This window comes from Triturus cristatus, chromosome 7 (genome assembly GCF_964204655.1).
Source record: "Triturus cristatus chromosome 7, aTriCri1.1, whole genome shotgun sequence".
NCBI classification, from domain to species: domain Eukaryota; kingdom Metazoa; phylum Chordata; class Amphibia; order Caudata; family Salamandridae; genus Triturus; species Triturus cristatus.
Window position 1 is genome coordinate 714,004,460 of NC_140590.1, and position 6,019 is coordinate 714,010,478.

Below are 6,019 nucleotides of genomic sequence, written 5' to 3' on the forward strand. Positions count from 1 at the left end.
CTCCGCATTACATGTGTAGCGCAGAGTTACTGAATTCCGCCAACTCCGCACGCAGAATTATAATTCCATCTGGGCCTACTCTTGACCCTGTAGCCTCATGACTGCCCAATGCCTTAAAGCTGTATTGGCAGTAGGTGTCAGCATAGAACGAGGTGAAAGTATTGTCATAGGACATCCCCTTATTGTGTGCATTCCTCACGCTGTGGAAATCTTGTTGATGCATACATACACTCAACATTTGACCAACAGTTGATTGACTAAATAAGAACAGGTTATACTTGCCACTGAAAATATAACCCTGAAAAGGTGTGCTTCTTTAAATCGTGCTACACTGTTATCGTTGCCTAAAAATGAAAACGTTGATGGGGAAGTAGAGCATGACTTCAGGGGCGTAGCTTGATCAGTAAGATAGGGGGGTGTGAGCATCAAATTTCTCCATCATCATTCTGACATATAATGTTAAAATACATTATATGACAAGCAGGGCACATGAGAGGAGCTTAATAGGCAGTGGAATGGGAGAGGAATACAGATAGTAGGGGTACTAAATGAGAGAAACACAGTATTTTACCAAATAAACTTTTTTAGGGCTTTCGAAACAGATGAGAGAGTGTGTGTGTTTTATGTCAGTATGTGTATGTAAAAATCACAGGTGAAATCCGACAGACACCATTTCATACATGATTGAAAGTCCCTTTACCCAACTATTCATCTGAAAATACATTTATTAGGTGGAGTGTAATACCCCAAACATCCCCCTGCCCTGAAGCTACGCCTCTGCATGATTGTCATTGAACTATGCACCAAGCCAAGACCAGATATACAAGATGAGCCACTGACGGAGTCTGATCTCATACTGTTTGTTGATGGGTCCTGCCAGGAAGAAGATGTGGGAACCCTAGGAGCTGCCTACGTAGTCTGTACAGTGGTGGGGGTAGTGGGAGCATCCTGGTTTCGAAGGGTGTTTTCTGCACAAGTGGCTGAATTGATCGCTCTTATGTCAGTATGGCTTTGGTGTCGTTCATAACTTTGGCCAGTTATGGTCACAAATGGGATTCATGATGCCATTAGGATCCAGTATTCGAAACGCAGCACATGTCATGAGATTATTGAGGGCATTGAATTGGCTACCAAAATTGCTGTTGTGAAGTGTTCAGCTCATAGAAGTGGAGATGACTATGTGACAGTTGGCAACCGATATGCTGATGAGATTGAGCAATATTGTGGTCACGGGCCCAAACATTTAATGGTGAATATGTAAATTAATCTGAAGCTGAGACCAATTACAACCATTTGTTAACATCAGCTGGGAGGAGGTGAAAAGGGTGCATGAGGAAGTGCCTGAGGCAGAATAACAGGTTTGGGTCAGAGCAGGTTGTGTTAAAAGAAAGGATGACATTTGGGTTTCAGCAGATGAAAGACCTGTATTGGCAGATAGTTGCTGTCCCCAATGGCTAGACATTTTCATGGCCCCACATATGATGGAAGGTATGCCATGGTCCCATTGTTTTGACAGAAATGGTTTAACCCCATGGCTCAAGGATTGTGCTCTGTGCCAGCAGATGAAGTTAGGTAAAAGACACATGGGGACACTAAGCCATACAGGAAGATCAGGAGGGTCATTCAACAGGATGCAGTTGGACAGCGAGATGCCTGTGTGCAACGGGCTGAAATATGTTTTGTTGATTGCTGGTATCCTCTTGCGTTGAGTTGAAGCCTACCAAACCAGGAGAAATAATAACCTCATAGTAGCTAAGTAATTGAGGGAACTGATCCCCAGGTTCGATTTCCCAACTTTGCTGGAGTCAGACAGAGAAACTCATTTTAATAATGTGGTCCAGAAAATGTTCTGGTCAACATTACAAGTAGAGTAAAGACTATATTGCACTTATCAGCCTGAGGCTTCAGGCATAGTAGAGCAGGTGAACGGAATGTTAAAATTCAGGTTGGTCACAGTGTGTGCATCAATATCTTTAAAGAAGCCAGATACTTTAACCCTTTTGTTTTTTCAGCATTCCTGATAGGAGGACAGGACTGTCCCCACATGAAATCATCTGGGTCGAGGAATGAGACTGCCAGCAGTGTCTGCAAATGCACTTGTGAATATTACAGATGACATGATTCTCAATTACTGCAAAGGACTAGCTGATGTGGTGCACTTGCTGCATCACCAGGTTGGAGCTGCCACAACCCCATCCCATCAGGAGCAGTGCCATGACCTCAGTACCAGCGACTGGGTCTTGGGTAAGAAACAGACCTTTTCATGTCATACTCTTCACAAACACTGCTTTTTAGTGTGGAGGTCTCCCCAAGTGGATTCATGCTGACCATACTCGCATAGTGTAGTGTCCCCTTGTGATGTGACAGTACCTCTCCCAGAAATGCAGACCGCAACTGAAAGGCATCGGAAGAGGTTAAACAAGTTACCAAAAATTAATAAGAACCTGGAAGAGCACATCCAACCCCTGAGAAGGGTCTTGATAAGTCGACATCTGAGGTTGAGAAAGGAGAATCTCGTCCTGTGGCACTGATTGAGCCAGACTCAGACCCTGACGAAGGGCCTAGTGCTGTGTCAAGCCAAGTGGTAGTTGGAGACAGATGGCCGAGAAGGCTGGGGAGAGAGAGAGAGACTAAGTCTGCCTGCAAAGTGCGTGCCCCGCACTATCCCAAAGTCCACTGAGGATTCTGTGTGAGTGACAGTGAAGACGAACAATCTGCACTCAGGAGATCAAAAAGAGCTAAGTTACCCTGCTGAAGGTACTCATCCCCTAAATGGACTTACTTTGCAGCACATGACAGCGAGAGGGGATTTGGAGGAAAACAGTGAGATTACAATTGAACCTGCGTAAATTTAAGCTTGTGGATGTACTGTGAATTGAATTTGCTTTGCCATTGAATAGATTGACACAATTTGTTACTGGCATGATCTCTAAATAGAACTTTGATCTGTACTTTTATTAGAGACAATTGAATGAACTTTGTTAAAAAAGAATTAGGATTCCCGAGGCTGCAGAAGGAGCGTAGGGGTGTTATTTAGAAGAAGGCGGAGTAGGGTTAGGGGAGACTACCGAAGACTTTGTAAATAAACTCAACATACAATTGATGGACTTTGGTTTGCCACTTGCCTGAGTAGAAACATTCCTAAGCTATCCGTTTGCTGCTATTTTGTATTCAACTGTCTGATTTTAGTGAAGTCAAGGAGCCTAGTAAGACCAATAGACATAGGCTTATATCAGCAGCAGGTATATTGATAGCTGTAATTGTAAGACTAATTGTTGTGCTTCTACAATTATATTCATCCTCACTTCCCAATTCAGTTGTGATTTGATCTAAGACTAGCCCTAGAACTCTGATTCCTACTGGTAGTTTGGATACATTTGATTTCAAAACATTACATCTAGTATCGTCAAGAGGAGACTTCTCAAATGCTTATTTTAGGTTGCTTTGTGAATATATTAACACTATGGATGAAAAGGGATTCTACGTCTGTATGTAGTTATCTGCTTCAGCTGCAGAAAGGATTAAACTCATCCCATTCCTCTCACATATGGAATTACATGTAGCCTTTCAATGAGTCTTTAATATTTAAATGGTCACTTTCAGTATTATTTCTTGAATTATGATGTAGTGCTTTCTGAAGTACCCATGGTTAAGCATTTGAGTCGTCACCGCATGCTAAAGAGATGTATACTGCTGATTGTTTCTTTAAACCCATTGCAAAGCTAGACAGGGCCAAATTGAGAACCCAAAGCAGCCCTGGCAACTTTTTTCAGACCAGCCACGTACGGTGCATGTTGAATGCAGTGAGAAAGTCTGATAACTACAAGGAGGGTTTGAGGCGTTTCTCCCCCCAAGAAAATTTGAGCAAAAATGTCCCATTCTACAACACATTTTTCAGTATATATTCAATTGTTTTAGCTTTTAAAGCAGCAAATGATAACCTTAGAGTGCACCAGGATAGTATTATCTTCATTGGAGCCTTTCAATGATTCCCTCATCAACCCCCGACAGTGCCCCTCATCTCTCCATAGGCCCTCTCTCACATGCGTTTCATTTGTTTTTTAGCACCTCTCAAACCTGTGTAGGAACACTTTATATCACACACAAATACAGACAATATTATTCATTTATGTGTAAATCAGTGTATAGAAAATGTTACGCAACGGGGACTACAAGGATTCATGTCATCCATACCAACAGGCATTTTTTAAGAGTGCTTGTTCTGTTGAAGCACAAACACAGGATTCAGAACGTAACACAGTGGTTAGTGTTGGCTTTACTAATAAGAATGTACTTCTACCCAAACAAACAATTTTCAGCAACATTAGTATAATGAAAGATTCAGAAAAAAACATAACTTTCTAACCAGTCCCATGTAGTTTGCATGCAGCTCTTTGATGAAACGTCATAGCTCACCGTGATATTATGATTGTAACTTATGAATTGCACAGTAACAAAAGGGTATCTATGACAAAAGCAGTAACCCAATAAGCTATTCATATAAAATACTGTTCTGTGATCTGCATGGTACATGTCCTTTGCAACACCCGACCCAAGATGAGATGAAACTACCCCTAGACAAAAATGTAATCTCTCTACAACAGGAACATTTAATCGCCAGAGTTATCTTGACACTTTTATTGTTGCCTGAGAACTACTGGATATACAAGGAACTCTGCAGCGGGTGCTTTCAAAACTGCTGCCCTGCTACAAAAATGGCCCCAGTAACAAAACCAGCCCCTCACCCTTCCAGCCTCCCGGGGAAATGCCTGATGCCTGGTACGGCCAGTCCAGCCTTGATGCTAGATACTGCTTATAGGCACAATTTGACGTGTTCCCTAACTGATGTTAAAAATGAATTTCTAGATTCTGTAGAAGGCACAAGAAGGGCTATTGAAGTTAGACTGAAAATAGGGAAGGATCAAAAGAATTGAAATAAATGGGCTAAAGAAGAATTAGAGCATCAAGAGTGAGTAGTTATGCTGCATTAACTTTAGATTGCAGACACAGGGGAAAATTATGTGTGGTCAGAGTTAAATCCGTAGTTTATTCTAAATTTATGAGAAAGATTGATTCTGATCCCATTTTTTAATATGAAGGCAATTGGCTATTATTCATGGGAGGTCAGGATCCTGTCAGTCCTGGAGTATATATTACCTGAGGGTGGTATGGTGCATGTTACTTGGCAATAGTCTTCCCGAAGATTTATCATGTATAACATTTGGGTGATCTTGTAGGGGGATCACAAGTTAGAACTAAAAGAAGCAGCAATGGTTCTGAAATAGTTGGAACTATATTTGGTGCATTTATTCCTTCTGTAGGAGTAGTTTTGAATGATCTCAAGATTAGGAAGTTGTCCACTATAGTTTATATGTTGGCCACTAGCACTGAACATTCATTGTTGGCCATAGACACTGAAATGATAGCTATAAGGTCTATGGTAATGCAGAATCACCTTGCGTTAGACATCCCTCTCACAGATGAGGGTGGAGTCTGCAAGATGTTGAAGATTCAGCAATGCTGTATCTATATACCTGACAAGCTTGAGGAGGTGAAGAGATAAATTAATAATATTACAGATTTAAGGGAGATTTAAGGAGTTGAAAGCTACAGGTGCTTGGGAATCAACTGGAAATGGATTTGCTGCAGTAGGCAAGTGGTTTGGAAACCTTGGAAGTGGGATATTGTGTTCCATTTTGCATTATTTGCCCATTGTGCTATCTGTGTTTGTGATTTTTAAGGGGTACTACAAGTGTATGAAGGCAGAAGGAAAGAAGAGGACTAAGGAGAAAGAGAAAGAACGTGGAACTAGAGGACAGTCAGTGTAGATTTTATGATTCAATATCAGGAAAACTCTACATGTAAAATGGTGAAAACATCAGGGTTTTGACCTGGTCTGACCTCATAAAATTCATATGTTGATTTTGATGGATAATATCACCATCAGAATGGGGATTGCTCAGTTTATACATGTAAGCATGTATTCTTTTTTCATGTTTTTACACTTATACTTCAAGTT